The sequence below is a fragment of the Neovison vison genome, chromosome 13 (assembly GCF_020171115.1).
Source record: "Neovison vison isolate M4711 chromosome 13, ASM_NN_V1, whole genome shotgun sequence".
Lineage (NCBI taxonomy): Eukaryota > Metazoa > Chordata > Mammalia > Carnivora > Mustelidae > Neogale > Neogale vison.
The window spans coordinates 130,499,880-130,511,012 of NC_058103.1; positions in this window are offsets into that span (position 1 = coordinate 130,499,880).

Genomic DNA, 11,133 nt, shown 5'->3' on the forward strand with positions numbered 1-11,133 from the left:
AGAGCCCTATTCGCGACTATTCCTGTTTGCCACAATGCAGTCCCAGCAGCTTCTTTCTTGGACAGACTGAACACTGCCACGAATCCCTCCTCAAGCACACTTGTCTCCCAATGTGTGAAGCTTTCTTGACACGAAAGACAGTACGGATGACAACCAGTCGTGAACATCCATTATGTGTTTGGGATGCCTACGCACCATAGGCTGCACTTCACTCACAGTACCCAAAGTGCCCATAGTCCGTCTCTGTTCTATCTTCATTCCTCCAAGGAGAAGACACTGTTATGAATGAGTATCCACCTGAAGTCGTTTTCACCAACAGATATTTTCCTATGAATCACCTGAAAGGGCCCTGTGTGCAACACTTAATCATTTCAACACAGACAGGTCCCAGAGCGACCCACTTTCCACAGATTCGTCCCTGTGATGAGTACGTCCTAGAACGCCGTTCCTCGTGACATTAGAAGTGTTTTGAGCAGAGGTAGACACTGGGGAATCGACATGGAAACAGAGTGCGGATGACCACATGTCGTGCACATTCCTTATTGGTTTTGGATGCCTACACGTTATAGCCTGCACTTCATTCACAGTATCTGAAGTGCCCACAGTCCGTCCTTGTTCTCCCTTCATTCCTTAAAGGAGAAGACACTGTTATGAGTGAGTATCCAACTGAACTAGTTTCCCTGAATAGACACTTTTCTATGTACACTGGTAAGCGCCCTGTATGGAACACATCATGACCTCACCACAGACAGGTACCACAGTTTCCAGCTTTACACAGACGCTTCCCTGTCATGAGTACGTCCCATGGCACAGTTATCTCAGGACATTGGAAGTGTTTTGAGCAGAGGTAGACTCTGTGGACTATCAAGGGTGTTGCCCGTCTAGTATGTGTCTGAGAGGCGCAAGAGCATTACCCTGCCCTTCCCTCATAGTATTCAACCTGCCCTCTGTCCGTCCTTTTTCTATCTGCTTTCCTCCACTGGAAAGACACTGTCAGATATGAGGATCCGCCTGATGCAGTTTGCCTGAAACAGAAGGTCCTAGAGTCAAGGCGATGGACGTCTGATACTAGAGCCCTATAAGCGACTATTCCTGTTTCCCACAATGCAGTCCCAGCAGCTTCTTTCTTGGACAGACTGAACACTGCCACGAATCCCTCCTCAAGCACACTTGTCTCCCAATGTGTGAAGCTTTTTTGACAAGAAAGACAGTACGGATGACAACCGGTCGTGAACATCCATATGTGTTTGGGATGCCTACTCACCATAGGCTGCACTTCACTCACAGTACCCAAAGTGCCCATAGTCCGTCTCTGTTCTATCTTCATTCCTCCAAGGAGAAGACACTGTTATGAATGAGTATCCTCCTGAAGTCGTTTCCCCCAACAGATATTTTCCTATGAATCACCTGTAAGGGCCCTGTGTGCAACACTTAATCATTTCAACACAGACAGTTCCCAGAGCTACCCACTTTCCACAGATTCGTCCCTGTCATGAGTACGTCCTAGAACGCCGTTCCTCGTGACTTTAGAAGTGTTTTGAGCAGAAGTAGACACTGGGGAATCGACACAGAAACAGAGTGCGGATGACCACATGTCGTGCACATTCCATATTGGTTTTGGATGCCTACACGCTATAGCCTGCACTTCATTCACAGTATCTGAAGTGCCCATAGTCCGTCCTTGTTCTACCTTCATTCCTTAAAGGAGAAGACACTGTTATCAGTGAGTATCCAACTGAACTAGTTTCCCTGAATAGCACTTTACTATGAACACAGGTAAGCGCCCTATATGGAACACATCATGATCTCACCACAGACACGTACCACAGTTTCCAGCTTTGCACAGACGCATCCCTGTAATGAGTACGTCCCATGGCACTGTTTTCTCAGAACATTTGAAGTGTTTTGAGCAGAGCTAGACTCTGTGGAATATCAAGGGTGCTGCACGTCGAGTATGTGTCTGTGAGGCCAAGTGCATTACCCTGCCCTTCACTCACAGTATGCAACCTGCCCTCTCTCCGTGATTTTTCTATCTGCTTTCCTCCACTGGAAAGACACTGTCAGAAAGGAGAATGCGCCTGAAGGAGTTTCCTCAAACAGAATGTCCTATGCTCGAGTGGATGGCCATCTGACACTAGAGCCCTATACGCGCCTATTCCTGTTTAGCACACAGGCAGTCCTAACAGCTTCTTTCATGAAAGATTCAACAAGGCCTCGAAACCCACCTAAAACAGACTTCCCTCCAAAGGTTTGAAGCCTTTTCCACAGAAAAACAGAGTGAGGATAACCACAGGTATTGAACATCCACTATGTGTTTGGGATGCCTAAGCGCCTTAGGCTGCACTTCACTCAGTGTACCTGCGGTGCCCATAGTCCGTCCCTGTTCTACCTTATTTCGTAAAAGGAGATCACACTAGTTGGATTGAGTATCCACCAGGACTCGTTTCTCTGCATAGGTACCTTCCTCGGAACACAGGGAAGTGCCTTGTAGGGAACACATCATGATTTCAACAAAGACAGGTACCACTGTATTCAGTTTTGCACAGAGGCTTCCTTGTCATGAGTACGTGCCATACCACAGTTGTCTCGCAAAATTGAAGTGTTTGGAGCAGAGGTAGACTCTGTGAACTCTCGAGGGTTTTCCACTGCCAGTATGTGTCTTAGAGGCCTAAGTGCATTTCCCTGCCCTTCACACACACTATGCAACCTGCCCTCTGTCCGGCCTTGTTCTATCATCTTTCCCTTACTGGAAAGAGACTGTCAGATATGAGGATCCGCCTGAAGCAGTTTGCCTGAAACAGAATGTCCTAGGGTCAAGGGGATGGACGTCTGATACTAGAGCCCTATTTGCGACTATTCCTCTTTGCCACAATGCAGTCCCAGCAGCTTCTTTCTTGGACAGACTGAACACTGCCACGAATCCCTCCTCAAGCACACTTGTCTCCCAATGTGTGAAGCTTTCTTGACACGAAAGACAGTACGGATGACAACTGGTCGTGAACATCCATTATGTGTTTGGGATGCCTACGCACCATAGGCTGCATTCACTCACAGTACCCAAAGTGCCCATAGTCCGTCTCTGTTCTATCTTCATTCCTCCAAGGAGAAGACACTGTTATGAATGAGTATCCACCTGAAGTCGTTTCCCCAAACAGATATTTTCCTATGAATCACCTGTAAGGGCCCTGTGTGCAACACTTAATCATTTCAACACAGACAGGTCCCAGAGCGACCCACTTTCCACAGATTCGTCCCTGTCATGAGTACGTCCTAGAACGCCGTTCCTCGTGACATTAGAAGTGTTTTGAGCTGAGGTAGACACTGGGGAATCGACACGGAAACAGAGTGCGGATGACCACATGTCGTGCACATTCCTTATTGGTTTTGGATGCCTACACGTTAGAGCCTGCACTTCATTCACAGTATCTGAAGTGCCCACAGTCCGTCCTTGTTCTACCTTCATTCCTTAAAGGAGAAGACACTGTTATGAGTGAGTATCCAACTGAACTAGTTTCCCTGAATAGACACTTTACTATGTACACAGGTAAGCGCCCTGTATGGAACACATCATGACCTCACCACAGACAGGTACCACAGTTTCCAGCTTTACACAGACGCATCCCTGTCATGAGTACGTCCCATGGCACAGTTATCTCAGGACATTGGAAGTGTTTTGAGCAGAGGTAGACTCTGTGGACTATCAAGGGTGTTGCCCGTCTAGTATGTGTCTGAGAGGCGCAAGAGCATTACCCTGCCCTTCCCTCATAGTATGCAACCTGCCCTCTGTCCGTCCTTTTTCTATCTGCTTTCCTCCACTGGAAAGACACTGTCAGATATGAGGATCCGCCTGATGCAGTTTGCCTGAAACAGAAGGTCCTAGAGTCAAGGCGATGGACGTCTGATACTAGAGCCCTATAAGCGACTATTCCTGTTTCCCACAATGCAGTCCCAGCAGCTTCTTTCTTGGACAGACTGAACACTGACACTAATCCCTCCTCAAGCACACTTGTCTCCCAATGTGTGAAGCTTTCTTGACACGAAAGACAGTACGGATGACAACCAGTCGTGAACATCCATATGTGTTTGGGATGCCTACTCACCATAGGCTGCACTTCACTCACAGTACCCAAAGTGCCCATAGTCCGTCTCTGTTCTATCTTCATTCCTCCAAGGAGAAGACACTGTTATGAATGAGTATCCACCTGAAGTCGTTTTCACCAACAGATATTTTCCTATGAATCACCTGAAAGGGCCCTGTGTGCAACACTTAATCATTTCAACACAGACAGGTCCCAGAGCTACCCACTTTCCACAGATTCATCCCTGTGATGAGTAAGTCCTAGAACGCCGTTCGTCGTGACATTAGAAGTGTTTTGAGCAGAAGTAGACACTGGGGAATCGACACAGAAACAGAGTGCGGATGACCACATGTCGTGCACATTCCATATTGGTTATGGATTCCATACACGCTATAGCCTGCACTTCATTCACAGTATCTGAAGTGCCCACAGTCCGTCCTTGTTCTACCTTCATTCCTTAAAGGAGAAGACACTGTTATGAGTGAGTATCCAACTGAACTAGTTTCCCTGAATAGACACTTTACTATGTACACAGGTAAGCGCCCTGTACGGAACACATCATGACCTCACCACAGACAGGTACCACAGTTTCCAGCTTTACACAGACGCATCCCTGTCATGAGTACGTCCCATGGCACAGTTATCTCAGGACATTGGAAGTGTTTTGAGCAGAGGTAGACTCTGTGGACTATCAAGGGTGTTGCCCGTCTAGTATGTGTCTGAGAGGCGCAAGAGCATTACCCTGCCCTTCCCTCATAGTACGCAACCTGCCCTCTGTCCGTTCTTTTTCTATCTGCTTTCCTCCACTGGAAAGACACTGTCAGATATGAGGATCCGCCTGATGCAGTTTGCCTGAAACAGAAGGTCCTAGAGTCAAGGCGATGGACGTCTGATACTAGAGCCCTATAAGCGACTATTCCTGTTTCCCACAATGCAGTCCCAGCAGCTTCTTTCTTGGACAGACTGAACACTGACACTAATCCCTCCTCAAGCACACTTGTCTCCCAATGTGTGAAGCTTTCTTGACACGAAAGACAGTACGGATGACAACCAGTCGTGAACATGCATATGTGTTTGGGATGCCTACTCACCATAGGCTGCACTTCACTCACAGTACCCAAAGTGCCCATAGTCCGTCTCTGTTCTATCTTCATTCCTCCAAGGAGAAGACACTGTTATGAATGAGTATCCACCTGAAGTCGTTTCCCCAAACAGATATTTTCATATGAATCACCTGTAAGGGCCCTGTGTGCAACACTTAATCATTTCAACACAGACAGTTCCCAGAGCTACCCACTTTCCACAGATTCGTCCCTGTCATGAGTACTTCCTAGAACGCCGTTCGTCGTGACATTAGAAGTGTTTTGAGCAGAGGTGGACACTGGGGAATCGACACAGAAACAGAGTGTGGATGACCATATGTCGTGCACATTCCTTATTGGTTTTGGATGCCTACACGCTATAGCCTGCACTTCATTCACAGTATCTGAAGTGCCCATAGTCCGTCCTTGTTCTACCTTCATTCCTTAAAGGAGAAGACACTGTTATGATGAGTATCCAACTGAACTAGTTTCCCTGAATAGCACTTTCCTATGAACTCAGGTAAGAGCCCTATATGGAACACATCATGATCTCACCACAGACACGTACCACAGTTTCCAGCTTTGCACAGTCGCATCCCTGTAATGAGTACGTCCCATGGCACTGTTTTCTCAGAACATTTGAAGTGTTTTGAGCAGAGCTAGACTCTGCGGAATATCAAGGGTGCAGCACGTCGAATATGTGTCTGTGAGGCCAAGTGCATTACCCTGCCCTTCACACACAGTATGCAACCTGCCCTCTCTCCGTGCTTTTTCTATCTACTTTCCTCCACTGGAAAGTCACTGTCAGAAAGGAGAATGCGCCTGAAGGAGTTTCCACAAACAGAATGTCCTATGCTCGAGGGGATGGCCATCTGACACTAGAGCCCTATACGCGCCTATTCCTGTTTAGCACACAGGCAGTCCTAACAGCTTCTTTCATGAAAGATTCAACAAGGCCTCGAAACCCATCTAAAACAGACTTCCCTCCAAAGGTTTGAAGTCTTTTCCACAGAAAAACAGAGTGAGGATAACCACAGGTATTGAACATCCACTATGTGTTTGGGATGCCTAAGCGCCTTAGGCTGCACTTCACTCAGTGTACCTGCGGTGCCCATAGTCCGTCCCTGTTCTACCTTATTTCGTAAAAGGAGAACATACTGGTTGGATTGAGTATCCACCAGGACTCGTTTCTCTGCATAGGTACCTTCCTCGGAACACAGGTAAGTGCCTTGTAGGGAACACATCATGATTTCAACAAAGACAGGTACCACTGTATTCAGTTTTGCACAGAGGCTTCCTTGTGATGAGTACGTGCCATACCACAGTTGTCTCGCAAAATTGAAGTGTTTGGAGCAGAGGTAGACTCTGTGAACTCTCAAGGGTTTTCCACTGCCAGTATGTGTCTTAAGGCCTAAGTGCATTTCCCTGCCCTTCACACACACTATGCAACCTGCCCTCTGTCCGGCCTTGTTCTATCATCTTTCCTCCACTGGAAAGAGACTGTCAGATATGAGGATCCGCCTGAAGCAGTTTGCCTGAAACAGAATGTCCTAGGGTCAAGGGGATGGACGTCTGATACTAGAGCCCTATTTGCGACTATTCCTCTTTGCCACAATGCAGTCCCAGCAGCTTCTTTCTTGGACAGACTGAACACTGCCACGAATCCCTCCTCAAGCACACTTGTCTCCCAATGTGTGAAGCTTTCTTGACACGAAAGACAGTACGGATGACAACTGGTCGTGAACATCCATTATGTGTTTGGGATGCCTACGCACCATAGGCTGCACTTCACTCACAGTACCCAAAGTGCCCATAGTCCGTCTCTGTTCTATCTTCATTCCTCCAAGGAGAAGACACTGTTATGAATGAGTATCCACCTGAAGTCGTTTTCACCAACAGATATTTTCCTATGAATCACCTGAAAGGGCCCTGTGTGCAACACTTAATCATTTCAACACAGACAGGTCCCAGAGCTACCCACTTTCCACAGATTCATCCCTGTGATGAGTAAGTCCTAGAACGCCGTTCGTCGTGACATTAGAAGTGTTTTGAGCAGAAGTAGACACTGGGGAATCGACACGGAAACAGAGTGCGGATGACCACATGTCGTGCACATTCCATATTGGTTATGGATTCCATACACGCTATAGCCTGCACTTCATTCACAGTATCTGAAGTGCCCACAGTCCGTCCTTGTTCTACCTTCATTCCTTAAAGGAGAAGACACTGTTATGAGTGAGTATCCAACTGAACTAGTTTCCCTGAATAGACACTTTACTATGTACACAGGTAAGCGCCCTGTATGGAACACATCATGACCTCACCACAGACAGGTACCACAGTTTCCAGCTTTACACAGACGCATCCCTGTCATGAGTACGTCCCATGGCACAGTTATCTCAGGACATTTGAAGTGTTTTGAGCAGAGGTAGACTCTGTGGACTATCAAGGGTGTTGCCCGTCTAGTATGTGTCTGAGAGGCGCAAGAGCATTACCCTGCCCTTCCCTCATAGTATGCAACCTGCCCTCTGTCCGTCCTTTTTCTATCTGCTTTCCTCCACTGGAAAGACACTGTCAGATATGAGGATCCGCCTGATGCAGTTTGCCTGAAACAGAAGGTCCTAGAGTCAAGGCGATGGACGTCTGATACTAGAGCCCTATAAGCGACTATTCCTGTTTCCCACAATGCAGTCCCAGCAGCTTCTTTCTTGGACAGACTGAACACTGACACTAATCCCTCCTCAAGCACACTTGTCTCCCAATGTGTGAAGCTTTTTTGACACGAAATACAGTACGGATGACAACCAGTCGTGAACATGCATATGTGTTTGGGATGCCTACTCACCATAGGCTGCACTTCACTGACAGTACCCAAAGTGCCCATAGTCCGTCTCTGTTCTATCTTCATTCCTCCAAGGAGAAGACACTGTTATGAATGAGTATCCACCTGAAGTCGTTTCCCCAAACAGATATTTTCATATGAATCACCTGTAAGGGCCCTGTGTGCAACACTTAATCATTTCAACACAGACAGTTCCCAGAGCTACCCACTTTCCACAGATTCGTCCCTGTCATGAGTACGTCCTAGAACGCCGTTCGTCGTGACATTAGAAGTGTTTTGAGCAGAGGTGGACACTGGGGAATCGACACAGAAACAGAGTGTGGATGACCATATGTCGTGCACATTCCTTATTGGTTTTGGATGCCTACACGCTATAGCCTGCACTTCATTCACAGTATCTGAAGTGCCCATAGTCCGTCCTTGTTCTACCTTCATTCCTTAAAGGAGAAGACACTGTTATGATGAGTATCCAACTGAACTAGTTTCCCTGAATAGCACTTTACTATGAACTCAGGTAAGAGCCCTATATGGAACACATCATGATCTCACCACAGACACGTACCACAGTTTCCAGCTTTGCACAGTCGCATCCCTGTAATGAGTACGTCCCATGGCACTGTTTTCTCAGAACATTTGAAGTGTTTTGAGCAGAGCTAGACTCTGCGGAATATCAAGGGTGCAGCACGTCGAGTATGTGTCTGTGAGGCCAAGTGCATTACCCTGCCCTTCACACACAGTATGCAACCTGCCCTCTCTCCGTGCTTTTTCTATCTGCTTTCCTCCACTGGAAAGTCACTGTCAGAAAGGAGAATGCGCCTGAAGGAGTTTCCACAAACAGAATGTCCTATGCTCGAGGAGATGGCCATCTGACACTAGAGCCCTATACGCGCCTATTCCTGTTTAGCACACAGGCAGTCCTAACAGCTTCTTTCATGAAACATTCAACAAGGCCTCGAAACCCACCTAAAACAGACTTCCCTCCAAAGGTTTGAAGTCTTTTCCACAGAAAAACAGAGTGAGGATAACCACAGGTATTGAACATCCACTATGTGTTTGGGATGCCTAAGCGCCTTAGGCTGCACTTCACTCAGTGTACCTGCGGTGCCCATAGTCCGTCCCTGTTCTACCTTATTTCGTAAAAGGAGAACACACTGGTTGGATTGAGTATCCACCAGGACTCGTTTCTCTGCATAGGTACCTTCCTCGGAACACAGGTAAGTGCCTTGTAGGGAACACATCATGATTTCAACAAAGACAGGTACCACTGTATTCAGTTTTGCACAGAGGCTTCCTTGTCATGAGTAAGTGCCATACCACAGTTGTCTCGCAAAATTGTAGTGTATGGAGTAGAGGTAGACTCTGTGAACTCTCAAGGGTTTTCCACTGCCAGTATGTGTCTTAGAGGCCTAAGTGCATTTCCCTGCCCTTCACACACAGTATGCAACCTGCCCTCTGTCCGGCCTTGTTCTATCATCTTTCCTCCACTGGAAAGAGACTGTCAGATATGAGGATCCGCCTGAAGCAGTTTGCCTGAAACAGAATGTCCTAGGGTCAAGGGGATGGACGTCTGATACTAGAGCCCTATTCGCGACTATTCCTCTTTGCCACAATGCAGTCCCAGCAGCTTCTTTCTTGGACAGACTGAACACTGCCACGAATCCCTCCTCAAGCACACTTGTCTCCCAATGTGTGAAGCTTTCTTGACACGAAAGACAGTACGGATGACAACTGGTCGTGAACATCCATTTTGTGTTTTTGTATGCCTACGCACCATAGGCTGCACTTCACTCACAGTACCCAAAGTGCCCATAGTCCGTCTCTGTTCTATCTTCATTCCTCCAAGGAGAAGACACTGTTATGAATGAGTATCCACCTGAAGTCGTTTCCCCAAACAGATATTTTCCTATGAATCACCTGTAAGGGCCCTGTGTGCAACACTTAATCATTTCAACACAGACAGGTCCCAGAGCGACCCACTTTCCACAGATTCGTCCCTGTCATGAGTACGTCCTAGAACGCCGTTCCTCGTGACATTAGAAGTGTTTTGAGCAGAGGTAGACACTGGGGAATCGACACGGAAACAGAGTGCGGATGACCACATGTCGTGCACATTCCTTATTGGTTTTGGATGCCTACACGTTATAGCCTGCACTTCATTCACAGTATCTGAAGTGCCCACAGTCCGTCCTTGTTCTACCTTCATTCCTTAAAGGAGAAGACACTGTTATGAGTGAGTATCCAACTGAACTAGTTTCCCTGAATAGACACTTTACTATGTACACAGGTAAGCGCCCTGTATGGAACACATCATGACCTCACCACAGACAGGTACCACAGTTTCCAGCTTTACACAGACGCATCCCTGTCATGAGTACGTCCCATGGCACAGTTATCTCAGGACATTGGAAGTGTTTTGAGCAGAGGTAGACTCTGTGGACTATCAAGGGTGTTGCCCGTCTAGTATGTGTCTGAGAGGCGCAAGAGCATTACCCTGCCCTTCCCTCATAGTATGCAACCTGCCCTCTGTCCGTCCTTTTTCTATCTGCTTTCCTCCACTGGAAAGACACTGTCAGATATGAGGATCCGCCTGATGCAGTTTGCCTGAAACAGAAGGTCCTAGAGTCAAGGCGATGGACGTCTGATACTAGAGCCCTATAAGCGACTATTCCTGTTTCCCACAATGCAGTCCCAGCAGCTTCTTTCTTGGACAGACTGAACACTGACACTAATCCCTCCTCAAGCACACTTGTCTCCCAATGTGTGAAGCTTTCTTGACACGAAAGACAGTACGGATGACAACCAGTCGTGAACATGCATATGTGTTTGGGATGCCTACTCACCATAGGCTGCACTTCACTCACAGTACCCAAAGTGCCCATAGTCCGTCTCTGTTCTATCTTCATTCCTCCAAGGAGAAGACACTGTTATGAATGAGTATCCACCTGAAGTCGTTTCCCCAAACAGATATTTTCATATGAATCACCTGTAAGGGCCCTGTGTGCAACACTTAATCATTTCAACACAGACAGTTCCCAGAGCTACCCACTTTCCACAGATTCGTCCCTGTCATGAGTACTTCCTAGAACGCCGTTCGTCGTGACATTAGAAGTGTTTTGAGCAGAGGTGGACA